Here is a 21,588-nt window from a genome sequence, read left to right as displayed (position 1 = left end):
GGGGTACTGGGAGTTTTTGTAGAAAGGCTAGTGCGGGACAATCTAAAGAACATTGATTACATTCTACGTGATTCCTGAGGGAGTCTATGTTAGATCACCGAGCGCTTAAAAAAGCGAACAGTGATTAATCGACCCTATATAAGCAAAGGCTTACAATCTCAAACTGTCAGAACAGCGATTTTTTTCCTAAGGAAAAAAAATCACTGTTCCAAAACACATACACACAACACAAGCACACCAAACCAACAGCAATCCACACACACACACACACACACACACACACACACACACACACACACACACACACACACATCTAAAATCTGACACCTAACCCTACACTAAACTATACACACACCACTAACTATCCACTTACCTTATCCCAAACCCTAACCCTAAGGTCTGTCACTATTGCACACTCACCTCACCCGCTCCATAATTCTAACTCACCTAACCCGCCCTAACCCTCATGTCCACACAGTCGCACACATACCTAACCTGCGCCCTAACCCTAATTCACCTAACCCACCCTAACACTCACATCCACACAATCGCATACTTACCTGAACCCGGCCTGTAACTTTCCACCACAGCACTGAAAATACCGAAGCAACAGAAACGGACAACCAAATTCTTTCCCTAGTAAAAAATTCGGGTTTCTGTTCCTTCGATATTTTAAGCTTTCGCTTACATAGGGTCGATTAATCACTGTTCGCTTTTTTAAGCATTCAGTGATCTAATATAGACCCTTCCTGGGGCATCCTGATTAGGATTAAAAGTTATTATTACTGTGAGAGCAACACTTTCTCTACAATTAATGTTGTAGACCTGTTTACCTCAATCCCCCATTACGAGGGGTTAACTTTTTTTCATGAGGCCCTTTTGAAGGTGTGTAACTTAAGTAATACCTTATTAAACTTTGTAATGATACTTATGGACATCATTTAAAAAAAACTTTTTTACATTTGAGGGTGAATTTTTTAAGCAGACCAAAAGCGTGGCCATGGGGATTAGTTGTGCGCCCCTTTTTGAAAACTTAGTAGTGTATAAATGGGAGAAAGAATACATATTTAATAGCAAATTTCCAGTTCAATGGTGGACCTACCTCCATTTCCTGGATGATATTTTCATTTTATGGAAAGAAGATGGTGAAATTTGTGAATTTTTTGATTACATTAATGGAATTTGCAAATACTTAAAATTCACCAGCACCCTCAACAAGGGCTCCATTAACTATTTGGATGTAACTATTACCTTGGATAGAGGAAGGAATATTTTTACATCCAGAGTATATAGAAATCCTATTTTCTCGAACGATTATTTGGAATACAATAGCAGTCACCCAGGACACACTAAGAAAAACATAGTAAAAGGGCAGATGGTGAGGTTAGCCAGAATGTGCTTGAGCAAAGAGATTTGTACTTATTGTCCCCGATCAGGGACAATAAGTACATTCAACATATGGTGAACTAAGTAATGACATTAAACAGATAGTGAGAAGGAACTGGGTAATGTTTAAAGGTACTGATGACCTTATGGACTTTATAGGTAAAGAACCTTCTTTTGTGTTCAAAACCAACAATAATTTAAAATTTTTATTGGAGCACCCCATTCAATTGAGTGGTCTACAAAGAGGGACTAGGAATTGTGGATCTTGTGTATATTGTCTGTACATCCTAAGAGCTGATCGTGTGGAAATAAGGTCCCCCAAGAGAAAGGTAGTATTGAAAAGGGGTTCATGTGGATCTAAAGGACTAGTAAATATTTCTGTTTGTCAGAACTGTCAACAGTTTTATGTTGGCAAAACTGAAAGAGCTCTCCACAGAAGGAGATACGAACATCTTTATGCCGTTAGATGTGAAGATGAAAACAATGCCCTATATAGACACTTGAAGGGGAATGGTTTGTGTAAAATTTTTCATTTTGGAATTTTAGAAATTGTAGGAAATGATTTGAGGGGAGGGAACTGGAAGAATAGACTAGAGAGGAGAGAGTTAAAATGGCAGTTTAGATTAAATTCCACTCACCTCCCAGGTATAAATGAAGCATGTAGTATCATGCCTGTACTGAAGTATCAGGCATTAATGATTTAAACAAATATCTTTTTTTAAATAAACTGTGAAGTCATAATGTAATTTTGTATATTTTGCACATCTACATATATGAAAGTGATCTTTAATTTGACTCCATTCATTTTGTTTATTAATTTATGAGTAAGATGAATTTTTAGACATAAAAATATTGTATATATCGTTAACTTAGGAACTTCCTTGCATTTGGTTTCTAATTGGTAATTAACTTTTATTGGCACCAATGAGTACTTAAGCATGGACTGTTGACCTTACTGAGGATTCTTTCCTCATATAAATATGTATATACTGTGGTATTTCCTAGCTTGTGTTTACTCTCTAATAGCAGTGCGCTTGACCTTTCTGAGGATTCTTTCCTCATGTAAATATTTATATACTGTGGTATTTCCTAGCAGGTTTATCACACCTCAACTCTGGTGAGACTAAACACGATTATTGTATCCCGCTATTTCCTTTTGTACACTCTATCCATTCAAACTAGTGTTTATCCTCTGACTTCTTGTGTGACCTAAGTAAATACAGCATCTTAGTTATAATTTCCACTATTATTTCAAACTATTATGATACCGAGCTCTTTTTTACATCAAGCTTTTGCTCCTACTGGATATAGAATATAAAATTCCTACTCATGCAAGATATCATAAAAGTTTTGTAATGTACCAATGTCTACTTGAAATACATGCCTTGTCCTATTTTGCTAATGTTATTGTATTGTGGAGCTTTTCTCCCCGGGCCTCCACTGAAAATGGACATATATCCAGCTGGACTAGCCCAGTCAACAAATGTAAAATAAAATAAATAAATAAATAAAATAAATTTTAATTGTTCTGAAGAAGTCTTGGGTTACAAGACAAAAGCACGCTTGACTGGTGTTTGGATTGTGCAACAAATGTATTTAATATTACCCTTGTGTTTACTACCTTACACTTATCCACCGTTTCCACAGGAAATGTTTTTATATTGAAAAACTCACTTAAACAGTATAACAAAAATATACAAGTAGAGGCTATGCCACTCCTGAGCAAGACTTCATTAAGTGACCTAGGATTACCATTATGTTGTGCTGCCTGCTCTGTGCAATGTAACTTATCTGGATGATATATGTAGAGCTTTAACTTCATTGCAACTTATGTAGTATATAGAGGGCTAATCTGTAAATAAATAGTGTCATAAATGGATGAATAAAATACAACACAAATATAAATATTAAATAAGATGTACTGGATATCTCTTCTATATACCCTCAACAATATACAGGTGTGGTATGCATATAGATAACTTTATTTTATCCATGTGTTCATCTTCACAATATTAAATTTGTTCTTCCTATTGCCCACTAATAGATTATATGATATCCAGTACTTCAACAGTTGTTAGTGTCATAATGTTTGCAGTAGGAACTGTTAAAATGTCTAAACTAATGTCCTTTTAACACTGCATGTTTCATAAAGCTTTTGAATGGTGTTTTCAGGATAGATACATTATATTTAGTAGACATGTTCAGTGCAGTTAGTCCATGGAAGTGTTGAGAACCCTGTGGCAGTGTAAGAAATGGGTAAAGTGAATGTCATACAAAGCTGAGTCTGCCAGTGTTCTGGCAGTTGTAAAGAACTTATTTCCTTGTATGATTCTTGATAATGAAGAGATAAATTATTACAAGTTAAAATTTGTCAGCCTTATTTAATTTTACGTTTGTCTTGTTTTATTTAGTTTTATCCTTTGTCATTAATCTAGTTGATTATTTTTGCTAAAATTTCATTGACTCTTTCTCCCATTAGTAGTTCAGTAAACCACCTCAAACGCTTTCAAGAGTTTCAGCAAGAGAGTGTGTCTATATGTTTTTGAAAGTATGCTATCACTCTCTTTACAATGGAACTAAAGACACATTTAAACCAGTTGGGTCTTAATCTAGAAGCTATTAAAATCATGCAAAAGAGTTGTGGATGGGCATTTGTTGCAATTGGAAGAGCATTGCCTCAGCTGCATCCATGTTTTATAACCATACTTGAACTCCTTGCAGATATAAGCTGTAACACTGAATCAGACCAATGTAAGGCACTCAGAACACTTGCCTCTTGAGTAGTTTTTCCTGATGTCCTTACAGAGTAATTTTCTCTGTAATAACTGTTCATGTCTCTTCCACTGACCTACACCTTTTTTTTCTCTGTCTTCACTTTTACATTCTGTTCAGTACTATAGTGCTTTATATAAATGCTATCATTACTTTTCTGCTCACTCCTCTGGGTAAGTATCATACTGTCTCTGTTAGTAATTCCTCCATTATCCCTAGCATTAAAAAAGCATGTATTTTTACATTTTGTATCAGAGTGAGTACACTGCTTCCATATGTGGCCCAGGAACTGATTAAGTTATCCAAGTAGAACCATGTTACCTTAGTAGTCAAAGATTTACATTGGCATCTGTTAGTTTCTTAGCTCTACAGATGCATGATAGCATTTTCACAGCCTAACTAGTATCTTGTCACATTTTATCATGCAATTCATCATGGGGGTGTCTATAATTTACCTTTTTAATACTCTGACGTATAGTTCTTACCTCCAAAAAGTTATGCTTATTCAGATTTCCATAACTGGTATGCATTGACTTATATCTAGTTCATAACCAATCAGTCTTCCCATATCACAATAGGAAAACTGGTCCACACTTTCAAATCTACAACATTCATATTTATGCCATTACTAGGCAGTATAAGTTTGTTGACTGTAGTGCAGTCTAAAACAATTATCCCAAACGGGTCCAGATCCATCGATTACCTCTGTAATGCTCCTTTAGTTACTGACTTTTCCCAGAACAGTTTCTCTTACCTTTTAGTAGCATCTTCGGCTATATATCCTGTACAAAGAACATAGGACCACTGTGAATGCAAAAATGTATAGTTACATTGTTCTGCATGTGCCTGGCCTGTCTGACTGAAAAACAAATATATTGTTTATAGTCTGATAGCTTCACAGTGACAGTTCTTCTTTAATACATTATTTGACTTCATGCAATTCCAATTAAACCCTCTTAATTTAATCAAACCATAAATAAGTCCTGAATTCACATTTGTATTTGTAGTACTATACTACTTTACTTTATGAGTTTGTTTCAAGTTTCTTACAAGAGGGTGAAGTATAATTGCATCGCACATTAAAAGTCAAATACAAGTTCTCACAGTCTTTTTTCAACGGCCAAATAAAAACAAAATGAAACAAAAAAAAACCTGGATTGACATATGACATAGAGAAATTTAGAAACAATTCAAGTTACTCAGCTCTATTTAAATTCTTTTTTATTATTCTGAAGTTAATATTTTTGTTACCACCCCCAGTACCCAATACAGTAATGACTCCAGAAAGACTGAGGCCCTGATTCCAAACAACTTGCTTTCAGTGTTAGTGACCCCTGACAGTGAGTGCAGAATGAGAGCTGGTGTTTTGGAATCTGATCCACATAGATTGACCTTAAACCAAAGTTAGTCAATTACACTAAAAGCAAACCTTTCAGAATCTGGGCTAACTTACACTGAGAATAACTCTTACAGAATCTGGCTCTGTGTGACCACCTTTTACTGTAACACAATAATTAGCTTAGATGATTTAAACACACTAAATAGGTACACTATTGGGGCACCATAGCAGAATGCTCACCTCTTATTTTAAACAAAATAAAAATATAACACATTATAATAAAATTTCATGCATCAGTGGCAACTGCGTGGCAGAAGACTGACCTCACCTAGACAGGAGCATTATCATCCAACTGCTGTCTAACCATCTAACAGATAACCAGCACACGTGTGCACAGCTAACACAGGACACCAAGCTTAAGTCCAGTAATGTAAACAATTTATTAATACAGTTAAAATAATATTTTAGCACACTACCATGCACTTTTGTACTTTTGTCCTTGTGACGCCCACCACTGCTACCAATATGTGATGGGCACCAATATGTCTCATCCCTACGCTGAGACAGTAACCAAGGAGCCTGAATACTCACCACTGGCACTGGAGAGGGACATGGACTAAGAATACAAATGGATACACTCAGTATTTCCAGATGCAGACCTCTCTGCATAGCTTCATAGGTTCATAGGTAGGTCCTAGGTTATTGGCCCTAGGGCCTATATAAGCCTAGCCAAAAATGGTACCCTGGCTTTCGCCATCCAAGAAAATTATTTTCCCATGCCACTGTTGAGCAGAGCCACAGAAGTGATCCCTGGGGTGAATTTCCTATTTCCCATTCAATTATCAAGATTTTTCTTGGAGAGTGCTAATGAGGAGCTTAGTTTGATATAGATAGGTAGTTTGTTCCAGAGTATGGGGAGTCTCTGGGACAGGAATCTATCCCTCCAGCATGTTCTGTTAATTGTGGTGACCAGGTTTTGGTCCATAGAGTGTGTAGCTCAGAGGAATTGGGATTTCTTTAAGGGTTTGACATAGCTTTGTATGTTAGGCAGAGATCGCCTCTGAGTAGGCGATATGCGATGGAGTAAAGCTGGAGTTTTTTGAGACAGTCTGCATAGGGCATCTATTTGAGGACAATAATCATCTTTGTGAGGTATTTCTTTGGCCTTTCCAGTTGTTGTAGATATCCTGTGAGGTACATACCAAAAGGGGCATTGTACTCTATAATGGGTCTAATGAGTGATGAGTAGAGGGGAACAATTACCTCATTTTTCCTGGATGAGAAGCCATTTGTGATGAGGTGTGCCACGTAGAAGGATTTCCTGACTACTGCGGTGATGTGATTATCAAAGGAGAGACATCTGTCCACCTGTGTCCCAAGGACTCTTATCACACTTTTGGTGTTAAGTAGACTACTGCCTATGTGGTAGTTCATGGGTACAGAGTTTTTACCAAAGGGGATGACAGTGCACTTTTTGGCATTGAGCTTGAGGCCATGGCTTTGACACCAGGCATCTGTCTCAGTGAGACCCTTTTGTAGGATGCCCACATCGTTAGGAGTTTCGATTATGGCTCCTAGTTTGCAGCCATCTGTGAACTTTGTTAGCCAAAGACCTTCTGTATTAGCCTGTACTTCAGAGAAGTAGTTACCAAACAGGAGAAGACCCAGGACTGAACTCTGTGGTACTCCACTTGTCACTGGTCTGAAGTCAGTTTTGCAGTCTGCTACTTTGTGGGTTCTGTCAGTGAGCCAGTTGGCAACCCATCTTGTGACATAGGGATTTATACCTAGTTTAGTGAGTTTATCTATTATTCTAGAGTGGGAGATGATGTTGAAAGCCTTGGCGAGATCTAGATAGGCTGTGTGAACCACCTTACCCTCGTCTACAGCTTTGGTGACTGCTTCAAAGAAGTCTATCAGGTTTAGGAGGCATGATCTGCCTTTTACAAACTGGGTACGGTCCAGAATTTGGAGATTACCAATGTCTTTGTTTATAAGTTCCATGGACTTGCAGACCAGGCTCATCAGTCTAATGGGGCAGTAGTTCCCAAGGTCTGTGGTGGCTCCCCCTTTGTGGAGTGGGATAACCATCACTGTGTGCCATTCAGTGGGCACAAATCCTGAGGTGAGGCTATGATTGAATATGGTATTTAGGTGGGGTGCCAGTTCGTTCTGTAGTTCTGGAAGAATGCAGCCTAGGATGTTGTCAGGTCCCATGGATGCTGTGTTCTTGGCTTTGGAGAGTGTGGTTTTTACCTGTTGAGCCGTGATTACAGGCTCTTTGCTTTCTTCCGGTATCGAGATGAGTCCTTTAGGGGGTGAGAGGGGGTAAAGTTAGCACTGAACCTATCTGCCAGGATGTTGGCAATATCAGTTGGTTCTCCATATTTAGTGCCATTGTTCTGTAACTCAGAGCAGATCTGAGTGTTGCCATTGTTGCATCAAGTTCAATTTCCCTTAAGAGCATACAGGGACACACACACAGCCCAGTGCTTGGATGTCTCAATATCTGTCTCCCCAGTAAGACTCCCCACTGATACAGCCGCAGGGTTTTATATATATATATATATATATATATATATATATATCTATATATATATATATATATTTGGACTAGTAGTAATAAGAATGAGAGTTTTATTACGGCAACTTTGGACATTAATTCATTATTCACAGTCATACCAAATGAATATGGATCAGAAAGCAGTCATGAATTTTTGAATAATAATACAAATATGACAGCAAGGAAAATATCCACAATGTGAGAAATAATAGATGTTATTCTTACAAACAATATTTTTCTTTTTGATAATACATTTTATTTACAGACATCTGGAGTAGCCATGGGCACTCCGATGGCTAATGTTTATGTAAATATTGTATTAAATCAGTGGGAAAACAAGTATGTCTACAAGGGCAATGGATTTTATGTTCCAGAATTATTGTTCTACAAAAGATTTGTGGATGATTGCTTTCTCTTATGGAAAGGTACTATAGAAAATTTGAAGAACTTTATTTGTTATTTAGAGGGGACAACCGAATTTCTATGTTTTAAAATGAATGTATCGGAGACAAATATTGCATTTTTGGATATTAACTTATACATGGTCAATGGAGAGGTAGAAACATCTGTGCATAGAAAATCAGTGCATGCTAATAGATACACACACAGACACAGTATGCATGCCCCCATACATTTAAAAGTTTAGCAAAAAGTCAGCTTTGTAGAGTTAGTAGGTTGAACACTAATATGGATGAATGTCTGAGACAAATGAACGATCTTAAGCAAGAATTTGCTGATAGGGGATATGATACAGATATTATAAATGTTATAATGGAGGATATTTTGAATGAAAGAGCAGATATGACAGCCCCATTTTTTAGTGAAGGAAGGCAAGTAATGGGTGATACCAGTACTAATAATCTAAAATTGAGATATATTACAACTTATAACACTAGATCCAAAGGTGTAGAAAATATAATAAGAAAGAACTGGAATATATTGTTATCGATGCCTGAACTTAAAAATATTATAACTGAAAGGCCATATTTTGCTTATAGAAATGAAAGAAATTTTAGAAATGTTATAAAGATCTTAGATTAGATGGTACTGGTACTAGCACTAGGACTACTAAGAAAGGTACATTCCCATGCTACAATTGTAGCTGTTGTGAAGATCTGCTATCTGACATAGAATTTAGACATCAAGTTACTGGATTTTTCTATCAATTTGAATGCTATGCTAACTGTAATACAACGTATATAGTATATCTAGCTACGTGTATTAAATGTCCTGCTTTCTATGTTGGTGAGAGTAGTAGAAGGCTAAAAGATCGTATAACAGAGCACAAGTCACAGATTAGAAGAAATGTTCCTACTAACGCATTAGCAAAACATATACATAGTAATACTAATGGCCATGGCTTCAAATTCAGAGTAATAAAGGTTGTTCAACATAAAATGAGGGGAGGTGTTATTAATAATACACTGGAAAATATAGAATATTCATGGATAGTAAAATTAAAAGCAGATGTCCATCCAGGTATTAATAATGCCGTAAGTCTGAAGCCTGTGCTAACTAAAAAACAGCATAGGTTGCATTAATTGAAAGTGTATCTATCTATATATATATATATATATATATATATATATACATATATATTTTTTATATATATTTTCTTATATATATTTTTTGTATTAATTTAGTGTCTAGGTCCTTTTAAATGTTTTAAACTGTTCTATTGGTTGGCTGTGTCATATGATTAACTGTTTTATACTATATAAATGTGAATTAAAATGTTTTTTTTTTTTTTTATAGCACTTTGGAAGGGGAAACCCGAAAGCTTTGCTGCAATAAATTCTGGTGGTTTTACATAACTGTGTTCCATTTCATTTTTGATATTTGGATTTTGTGTATTGAACACAGTGCACCACAGTGTTTCTCTTTATTTGTTGGGTTCTGTCAGTGAGCCAGTTGGCAACCCATCTTGTGACATAGAGATTTATACCTAGTTTTGTGAGTTTATCTATAATTCTAGAGTGGGAGATGGTGTTGAAAGCCTTGGCGAGATCTAGATAGGCTTTGTGAACCACCTTACCCTCCTCTACAGCTTTGGCGACTGCTTCAAAGAAGTCTATCAGGTTTAGGAGACATGATCTGCCTTTTACAAGCCCGAACTGGGTAGGGTCCAGAGTTTGGAGATTACCAATGTCTATGTTTATAAGTTCTATGGCCTTGCACCCAGGCTCATCAGACTAATGGTGCAGTAGTTCCCAGGGTCTGTGGTGGCTCCCCCTTTGTGGAGTGGGATAGCCATCACTGTGCACCATTCAGTGGGCGCAAAGTCTAAGGTGAGGCAATGATTGAACATGGTACTTAGGTGGGGTTCCAGTTTGTTCTGTAGTTCTGGAAGAACGCAGCCTGGGATGTTGTCAGGTCCCATGGATGCTGTGTTCTTGGCTTTGGAGAGTGTGTTTTTACCTGTGCAGCTGTGATTACAGGCTCTTTGCTTTCTTCCGGTATCAAGATGGGTCCTTTAGGGGGTGAGAGGGGGGTAAAGCTAGCAGTGAACCTATCTGCCAGGATGTTGGCAATATCAGTTGGTTCTGTATATTTAGTGCCATTGTGCTGTAACTCAGAGCAGGTCTGAGTGTTGCCATTGTTGCATCAAGTGCAATTTCCCTTAAGAGCATACAGGGACACACATGCAGCCCAGTACCTAGATGTCTCAATATCTGTCTCTCTCCAGATCCCCAGTAAGACTCCCCACTGGTACAGCTGCAAGGTTAGGTCTTCAGCCGAGTGTCCAAGCCAAGTCCTCCAGCCTTCTCTCTGTAAACCCAGTGCTTTGTGTCCCTGCCCCAAGTAGCTGACACACACAAACTTTGAGAGATTTGATTTGCACACACACACACACACACACACACACACACACACACACATGCACACACACACACACACACACACACACACACACACACACACACACACACACACACACACACACACACACCTGGGAAAGGCTGGCACAGGTCTACTAGCTATGCCCCCTTCTACCCAGACTATAAGGTAGATTCATTGCCACCAGACACTTCACAATCAGCTACTCTAAGGCCATTAACAAAGGTTGCCCAATTATACTGTGTAATATTAATATTAATACAAATGGTAGTAATTCACCATGATGGCTAGGCCTTCTGCAGTGGCCCACATAGTGTCACCAATTAAATATAAGTACTCTCAAAGGTTAGATACACTTTACAAGAACCCACCACAATAAAAGTTTTAAATATATTTAATAATAAATACTAAAAGACATGACAATATTGAATACATATTTACAGTAAACCACAGACTTCAAATCACAGGAAATATTGAAAAGAACATTTGAAGGACAGACACACAGACAAATAAATAAAAACAATATCTAAACTAAGCTTCACTATATTCCAGACTAAATCTAAGAGAATTTTATTATTCCCTAGTTAAGTTACTTACTTGGGCATGGCACGATGAAATATGTGAGTAGTCTTTCTAGTCAGGCCCCAAACAGAATACTCTATATTCTGAGATTACTCCCTGTAAAATATAATATCCAACGTGACTTGCAGAATGACCTCATCTGGTCACCAGATTCTAGGTTCCCACAATATCTCCTTTTAAAGTTTGAAACAGGACTTTAGCAGACTGCTACAATACATATTTACAGCTTTTACGGCAATGCCTGGAGAAAGAAACATTTATAACACTTCCCTCCTCCTTTACAAAAGTAAACAGATAATGGCTGCTTCCAGACCTACCAGCTCTGGGCCTGCTCAGCACTGTGGGGTACCATTTAATGATTTAACAGCTATTTATATTTCCTTTATTCTTCTTAAAATAAGTCAGCTGGTTAACCATTGCTCTGCCAGGGTCCTACATTGAAACATATGCATTTAATTCAGTTACCATAATACACACACATTTCTCTTCATTTCAGCAGGGTGCACTGTTGATATATTTTAACACAATTAACACAAGTAGAGCTCACAAATACATTTTCAGCAGAAACATTTGTACATATCAGGTTGATACACTTGTTCTTCTTTTGGCTTTTCCCGGTTAGGGGTCATCACAGTGGAACTCCGGTCCGCTAATGATTGGCAGTTGATTTTTACGGTGCTGAGGTGCCAGCTCGACGCCCAACCTTCAACGAAGGCATGCCCATTTACGCATGTCTTTCGAATGCAACTCGACCGCGGGGAGGACATGCAGACTCCAACAGAAGGCACTCCAACCAAGAATTGAATGGGAGAACATCTTGCTGTGAGGCGACAACACTACCGCTGCACCATATACTAATGACATTCAATTATTTATAAAATTCCAGCTAGCTATGCTGGCACAAATCTTACTTATATCCACTGCCCTATTTCTCCCTAGCATAGCTGACGGTACCTCCTATCATCACAGTCTTTATAAAAAGTCATCACACAAGGACTTCCTCAGAAATAAAACAAGAAGTGATTCTTTGCGCTTCTTTAAAAAGTTGTGTTAATTGATATTTGCTATTTAAAGAAGCAATGTACCACTTCTGTTTCCCAAGAACTTCAACATAAATATTTAACTAATGAAACACTAAGGCTAAATAAAATTATTTTATAATGCAGGTAAAATACAATATTTGAAACGATGCAAATATAACTATAAATATAAATGTGGCTAATCTAGTTATTTAACTTCATATAACACAGATGGTCATGTTTAATAAATAGTAAAAGTGCTTGTTCATTTTGCTTACAGATATTACTTGGACATCAATTTTTTTAAACTTATGTCTATTAAAATAAAAGCCATTAAATAAATTAAATCAATATTATGTATTACTTTATTTATTTATTTATTTATATTTGATAACCGGGTAGTTCCGACTGGGCCAGAAGCACATTTTCAACGGAGACCCCGGGAGAAAAGCTCCGAGGAAGATTACATAATTATGCATTTGTACATATGACAACTACAACAGGAGTTCAAACACAAGTTCTTTGACAATGTATCTAAAAACATATAACAATGGTAGAACAATAAGCTTATACTATTCATACAGAAAAAACAAATATATATATACATTTATATATATATATATATATATATATATATATATATATATATTTTTTTTTTTTTTTTTTTTAGGATAAAAATATTACAAACTGAAGCTAAGAAGGCTCAATTGCTAAGAAATATTGACAATGGGTGGTGGAGAGAAGGAAGTTAGATATTAAGGGGATAAACTAGTTAGCCTGGTGGAGAACAAGAGTAAAGCCAATGTTTGGTGAAATATTCCTTTAGGGACTGTTTAAATGAATGTGTATCATTGATGGACTGAATATGCTGAGGTAGAGAATTCCGGTGTTTGGCAATGATATGCAAGTATAAGAAGGTGATCTGAGAGTTTTGGGTTTTGTTAACCTTCAACAATATTTTATCAGCAGACCTAAGAGATTTTCGGTTAGTGTAGGCTTGGACAAGGTCAGATAGAACCAGGCAATTGTCAGGTTTGTATAAGACTGTATGGGCAGTTAGTAGCTGAGTCAGAGTAAGCAGGTGAGGGAGGTCTAACCAATTCAGTTGTTAAAGGGCAGTGCAATGGTGAGATCTTTGATACTGATTAGTGGCAAATTTGGCTATTTTGTTGTAGCAAGATTCAAGGCTATTCAGTTCAGATTTGTGAAGACTGGTGAATATTTGTGAACAGTAAAGCAGAGAAGATAAGAGATGGGTTCTGGCTTTTGCAAGTCTGGCATGGCCAGTAAGATATGATTTAGCCCTATAGAGAGAACCCAGTTTGACAAGAGCCTTTTTAATTGTTAGTGCAAGGTGTTTGTCAAACTTAAGTCCACTATGAATTGTGACACCAAGACATTTTGTATGTTTAGCGGGTTCTATTTTTGTGCCATTGGAGGAGGAAATAGAGATAGGTGGTTGGTTGGTTGGTTGTTGTTGAGGTATTATAGAGGACCATAAGCTTGGTTTTATTGGGGTTAAGTATAAGTTGATGGGCTGTTAAGTAGTTTTCAATATTGTGGACGGCTACCTGAGTTTTTTCTTGGAGTTCCTTTATAGAGGGGGCAGAACAGATTAGGGAAGCATCATCAGCATATTGTATGATTGAGGCTGGATTTGCTGGGGAGTTTAGGTCATTAGTAAAGATTTTGAATAAAAGTGGACCAAGGATAGATCCTTGTGGGACTCCTACACATATAGGGAACTAGGGGGAGAGTTTATTGTCCCATAAAGTGGCTTGTTTCCTATCTGACAGGTAGCTATGAAACCAGCTTAGGGCTTCAGAGCTACAGTGGTAGAAAGTCAGTTTATTGAGAAATATTTGATGAGATACAGTGTCAAATGCTTTTGCTATATTTAGGAAGGTAGCAGAGACTAGCTGTTTTTTGTTTTTGAGTTGATTTACAGTATTATTAAATCTAATTAGAGCTGTACTGGTGCTATGCCTCGGTCAAAAGCCATGTTGTGTATTAGACAATAGAATTGACAGAAAGTGGTCTAAGATCTGTTTGTGTATACATTTTTCTAAGATTCTGGAAAGTGGTGACAAAATGGTTATGGGTATGCAGTTGGATTCATCAGTACAAGGACTGCCTTTATGTAAGGATATGACGTGAGATATTTTCCAAATGAATGGTACTTACTGTTCAGAGTTAGTATGGTAAATGAGAACAGATATAGGGTAAGTGATGGAAGTAGCTGCTAGTTGTAGAAAGTCTCCAGGTAGCTGGTCTGGAGCTAGTGTGCAAGGTTTTAGTTTAGAAAAGAGATTTTTAACATAACTTGTTTGGATAGTTTTGAGATAGAGAATGGTAGAATTGTTGTTGGAGGTTTGAGGTATGGACAGAGGCATATTAGGGGTTCTGTTTAGTAGAGAGGTTATTGAGTTAATAAAATGGGAGTTAATTGAGTGGCTATGCAATCATTTGGGTTGGTCAGTGTTGGGCTGGGATAGTGCATTTTCCTGGGATGAGAAAGAGATTAATTGTTTGTCAGAATCTTTTCGGATTTTTCTGGTATTTTAACTGACTTGTTGGAAGCAGGTTTTTTGTCTTGTTTTTTGGTTTGATTTCAAAGTTGTTGGTAGGTAATGAGATTCTGTTTACTTCTATTATTCTGAAAGAGATACCAGCCTCTGTCCCTTTATTTTAGTAGAAAAATTGTGTGTTTTGACAACCAGGGAAGCTGTTTGGATTTGGTATAAATTTGTCTAATTGGGGCTAGATCATTATTTGTAGGAAAGCACTATTTAAGTACTGTACTGTAGGGTCCAGTTGAAGAGTTTTTAGAGGTGTCCAGTCATATTGTTGAAGAAGAGTATTAAATAAGGTAGGAGAAAAGTGTTTTTTTATTGTGAATGCAGAGATATGAAATGATACAGGAATTGTGTGTATGTTTTCTAATCAAGTAGGTAGGGAAGTGTTCACTTAGTAGCTAATATCAGATTTGTTTGTTAAAAATCCAGTCAAGAATGGATTGCCTGTTGGTTTGTTTGTCGATACATGTGTGGTGGTTAATTTTTTGACAGAAGTTGTACAGGTTTATAAAGTTAGTAGGGGGTTAGAAGAACAGGTAGTCCAGTCAAGGTTAAAATCTCCAAGTATAGTTTCATGACTGAAGTTGGTAGAGGCCCATCCAGGATACTTTCAATATTTTGGAGGTTATTAGCAGGGGGCAAGTAAATCGTAATAAAGATAGTGGACTTAGAATTATTCATATCTTGGCATGCTATTTAAACTTCTGAGTTAGGGATACTGGGTGGAGTAGAGTTAAGTTCTGCCAATTTAAGACTGTCTTTAAACAAAATGGCAATCCCACCACAACATCTAGATACTCTGTCAGTTCTGAGGATGTTATAACCATTGGTAAGAAATTATTCAGATTTAATATGAGACTTACGCCAAGTTTCAGTAATGACAGCTATGTCAGGTGAGTAAAGGGCAATAGCAGCATGAACTTTATGTACTTTGTTTATCAGGCTTCTGAGGCTGAAGTTAATGATGAGAAGGTCAGAGTTACTTTTTTTCAGTTGCAGATAGGAGTTAGGTGTGGAGTTAGGGGATGTGTCAGGATGTGGATTTGTGGGGGGGGGGGCAGAGAATGTGACAAGCGTTGGGCCTGGATTAGGATGGATGTCACATTGGAGTTTAATATGGGTAAGGGAATGGTGTGTAAGACATCTTAGTTTGGAAAACAGACTGTGATATATATATATATATATATATATATATATATATATATATATATATATATATAGTGTAGTAGCAGAGATGTGGGTTTAAAATGGTAGAGTGGGGGGGTGTTGAAAAGGTATGGGGAGATGTGAAAAGTGTGTTTATCATGATGCAGGTCCTCAATTACTGGCAAGGTAGAAGAAAGGTTGTTTGTGAGAAGGTATGATTGGAAGAAGGTGGTATAAAGGGGTAGGAGTAACAGAACAAGCAGGACAGGAAGAGAGATGACAGGTTTATTAGAGGCATAGTAAAGAAAGTAGTTTGTAGTTAAGGTCAGAGGGGATAGTTAGATTGTAGATAAAGTAAAGAAAATCTCATGTAGAAGAGTCAAAAAGGAGACTTGATGAGAAATTGGATGAAGTAAGATTGAAAACTGTAGGTGGAGTGCTGATTAGAGGATAGGGAGAAGAGGAGGAACTAGTCTAGGAATAAAGGAAATCGATCCTGGGTTGGGTATGAATGGGGAAGGGTAGGGGAGCCAAATGAGCCCAAGCCCAGCGAGGATGAACAGAGCGGGCAGCACAAGAAGCTAGCAAAGTGATAGCATAAATGAGCCTGCAGAATAAAAACTATCTATATCAATGTAGACACTAACCAGGTAAGTCAGGAATAGAGGAAAAATAGTATAGGATGGCATTACAATAAAGACAAATTAAAGAAAGTACTTGCACTAGCTTTTGAAAGTCAAATAAGAATTTCAGGCACTAGTCTGGGAAAGTCCAAGGAAAAAGCCTGGTAGTAAGAAAGAGGGTTGAAGGTATCCTTTTGTTAGGGAATTATAAGCCCTGGGTCCATATACACTTCTGAGGAACAGGGTCGCCAAACTGCAGGAAGTATTGAAGGGAGTCACTGGAGGGAAGTCTGTTAATCTGAAAGAATGAGAGGGAACTATGTGAGGGTTGTATGCAGCTGTTGCCCCTAGTTTAGTGAGTGCCAGGACGCTATATTCAGATATTTTGTTAGTACTTGTAAAATACAAAGTAGCTTATAAGTGTAAAAATTTAGGAGCACATTCTCCATGAAAGAGGCACCTACATTCACTTGTAAAGTAAAGTAGTGTCCTGTCAATGGTATAATAAAAGCCATTGCAGAACGATCCACTGGAAAGCTGTGCAGGAGAGCACTTTCAGTTTTGGGGGGGTGCCGAATGTATGAGCTCACTGGTTTTCTAAAGGGTAAAGACAAAATGGAAAAAGGTTAGGCTAAGGGGGGGGGGGGTAAAGATGACCAGGATGAGATTTAAAACAAAGTAAAATAAGCACATGGCTTTAATTTGCATAAAAAGAAAAAAATGAAACAGATGCAACAAAATACCAGCAAAAACAGATATACAATAACAGCAGAGCACAGGGATTACACTAACATAAGGATAATGATGTTAAGGACCTCATTGAAACAGTTTGAGACCCTTCCTCGCTAAATAGGATAAAACATACAATGCAGGCAGTAAGAACTTTAACCATGTAGCCGAAAGCAAGCACTTGTTAATGCAGGTCATATGCAAACCCACATATCCCAGCTATCTCATTACTACTCCATGGACAGAGTAAAATGCTAATGATTTTTTACCTTTAGCCATATATCATGTAAATACTAATATCGGTCACTGTGGACGGCAATGGTGACTAAAAACACAGTACTGGATCAAGGAGCCATTACTAGGCACACGAACTAGGGAAGTGCAGTGTTAATACATCAGAAAAGTACATATACACGTCTGAAAATCAAGGACAGCTGAATAATATCATCTGGAGCATGCTAACACATTGTAATAGCTAGCACTTTAGTGTCACAGTACTGATAATAAAAGCAGTTTTACTTTAGCTGAGATAGCACTTATGAATGCTTTAACTGAAAACATTCAAAGCAGGTTGGAAATTTTAATGAAAAAAATGAATAAAAATACAAACTAAGGAACTGTGAAGGCAGTAAACTGTACCTTAACAAACTATAGGCTTAAATCTAGTCATAGGGCACACAGTCACCGAGGGGAACATCCAGCTGTAATAATGAGGACATTATGAAGAGTGGAAGGGGGCAAGCACTTAGGAAATCCCTATTACCAGGTATATCCTCTAATTGCAGGCTGAAGCAAGGCAGGATGAGGGAAATATACAGCAATAAGTACAGGCAGAAACAGCAACTATAGAGATGGTCAGCATATGGAACTAGCAAAGCGATAGCAGAAATGAGCCTGCAGAATTAAACACTATCAGTATCAGTGTAGACACTAACCAGGTAAGTCAGGAATAGAAGAAAAATAGTATAGGATGGCTTTACAATAAAGACGAATTAAAGAAAGTACTTGCACTACCTTTTGAAAGTCAAATATGAATTTCATGCACTAGTCTGTGAAAGTCCAAGGGAAAAGCCTGGTAATAAGAAAGAGGGTCAAAGGTATCCTTTTGTTAGGGAATTATAAGCCCTGGGTCCAAATATGCTCCTGAGGAACAGGGTCGCCAAACTGCAAGAAGTATTGAAGGGAGTCATTGGAAGGAAGTCTGCTAATCTGAAAGAATGAGAGGGAGCTATGCGAGGGTTGTATGCAGCTGTTGCCCCTGGTTTAGTAGGACGCTATATTCAGCTATTTTGTCAGTACTTGTAAAATACAAAGTATCTTATAAGTGTAAATGTTTAGGAGCACATTCACCATGAAAGAAGCACCTGCATTCACTTTTAAAGTAAAGTAGTATCCTGTCAATGGTATAATAAAAGCCATTGCAGCACGATCCACTGGAAGGCTGTCCAGGAGAGCACTTTCAGTTTTGGGGTTGGGGGGGACCGCTGAATGTATGAGGTCACTGGTTTTATTCACTTGTAAAGTAAAGTAGTATCCTGTCAATGGTATAATAAAAGCCATTGCAGCACAATCCACTGGAAGGCTGTCCAGGAGAGCACTTTCAGTTTTGGGGTTGGGGGGACCACTGATGTATGAGGTCACTGGTTTTATTCACTTGTAAAGTAAAGTATTGTCCTGTCAATGTTATAATAAAAGCCATTGCAGCACGATCCACTGGAAGGCTGTCCAGGAGAACACTTTAAGTTTTTGGGGGGGGGGCACGGAATGTATGAGGACACTGGTTTTCTTAACAAACTATAGGCTTTAAATCTAGTCATAGGGCACATGGCCACTGAGGGGAACATCCAGATGCAGAAGGGGATTATAAAATACAATGCCTGTCAAAACATTTTATATATACCTTGTGTTAATACTTACAGTTTTGCCACCATTAACTTGGACACATGAACGATGGGTACATTTTCATTAAGTCCTCTAGCAGCAGTAACTTGCATTTTTAGTTATTAAAGGAGTTCTTTATTTTCCAACTGATTGTCCTATGTCCCTCCTCTGACATCTGAAATAACTTTATCTATAACAGCAAGATGAAATCCCTTGAAACAAGGACAAACTGTTGAGTGTTTGTATAGGGCACTATTAATGTCACATTTTGAGATATCATAGTAATGTTCATGTACTCTTTTCTTTAGTGTCCTTAGAGTTTTTCTTACATTAAAAGCTGGGCAGACAGAATGTTTTGCTATGTATACCACTCCTTGCATAGCACAGTTGCCGTTTTTCAAGGGCACAAGGTATTTGGACACATTCACCAAATTTTAGAAATGGCTCCTCAATTTTATATATATATATATATATATATATATTTATATATATATATATATATATATATATATATATATATATATATATATATATATGGGTCTACTTTGATTCATGGAAAACTCATTTCACTGAATTACAATTCACCCTCAAAAAATCACTGGAAACTGAAATCACTGAAAACTCATTTCACTGAATCACATTTCACTGAATATAAGTATTGCTGGGCAAATAAAATATATATTCCCTTTTCCCCACTGTAGTGCGATCCTGGAGTTAGTATATATATTGAGGGGGGTGTGGGGGGTGTAGCCCCCTAGCTACTTAGCTTTTATATTTAAATTTATGAATTTCATTTCACTGAAAGCTAACAATATAAAACCAAAATAAGGTGGGGAGCTACGCCACCCACTCACACCTAACTTTATATACTAACTCCAAGATCGTGCTACAAGGGGGAAAAGAGCATATACATTTTAATTGCCCAACAGTACTTACATTCAGTGAAATGTGATTCAGTGAAATGAGTTTTCAGTGATTTGAGATTTCAGTAATTTGGCGTGAGTGTTTTGAAATTCAGTGAAATGTGTATTTATAGAGAGGGAGAGATAGATGTGTGTGTGTGTGTGTGTGTGTGTGTGTGTGTGTGTGTGTGTGTGTGTGTGTGTGTGTGTGTGTGTGTGTATATATATATATATATATATATATATATATATATATATATATACACACACACAAATAGACAGATATGTGTAATATATATATATATATATATATATATATATATATATATATATATATATATATATATATATAGTTTATATGCAAGCTCCACACTTTTTAGTATATATCATAGTTTTATTAGTGTTTATGTCTGAGGGATTCTCATAGGATCATAGGAGGTTACTAGTTTAATGGCCCTGGGGCCCTTACAAGCCTAGCCAAGAGCTTATCCCCAAAAAAGAAACCTCAGTCAACACCTGTCGCCCATGTCAGTGAGGGGCAAAGGTGGAACCCCTGGGACAAATTTGTGGTTTTCCATCCACTCATCAAGGTTGCACTTGAAGAGGGTCAGTGAGGTACACTGTTTAACATATATGGGAAGTCTATTCCAGAGACGGGGCAGCTTCTCTGAGACAAACCTGTCTTTCCAGCAGGTTTTGTTGATGCATGTTAGATGTAGGCCTATCAAGCGGGTAATGTGCGAGGAGTTAGACTTATGTATATGGAGCATCTCTAGTAGTCAGGGTCTGATATTGTCTTGTAGGTTAGACACAGATATCACCTCTGAGCAATCTGTATGATACCAAGTAGAGTGATAGTGATTTGAGCCTGTCAGCATAGGACAGGTGTTGAAGGCCATGGATTCTCTTTGTGAGGTATTTCTGTGGCCTTTCCAGTTGATGTAGGTGTTTGGAGAGGTACATACCAAATGGGGCACTATACTCAATTATAGATCTAATGAGGGAGGAATAGAGAGAGGTAATAGCCTTCTTTTTTCTGGATGCAATCCATTTACTTATGAGGTGAACCAGGTAAAAGGCTTTTCTGACCACTGCCTCCATATGATGGTCGAATGTGAGATTGTTGTCAACCTGAGTACCTATGTCTCTCACCACAGGTTGTGTGCTTAGAATGTTGCCGATGATGTGGTAATCAGTAGAGGCCATGTTTTTGCTGAATAGTATGATAATAC

This window comes from Protopterus annectens, chromosome 9.part0, assembly GCF_019279795.1.
Source record: "Protopterus annectens isolate FY-2018-M chromosome 9.part0, PAN1.0, whole genome shotgun sequence".
Lineage (NCBI taxonomy): Eukaryota > Metazoa > Chordata > Ceratodontiformes > Protopteridae > Protopterus > Protopterus annectens.
Note: the sequence above shows the minus strand (reverse complement) of the source record.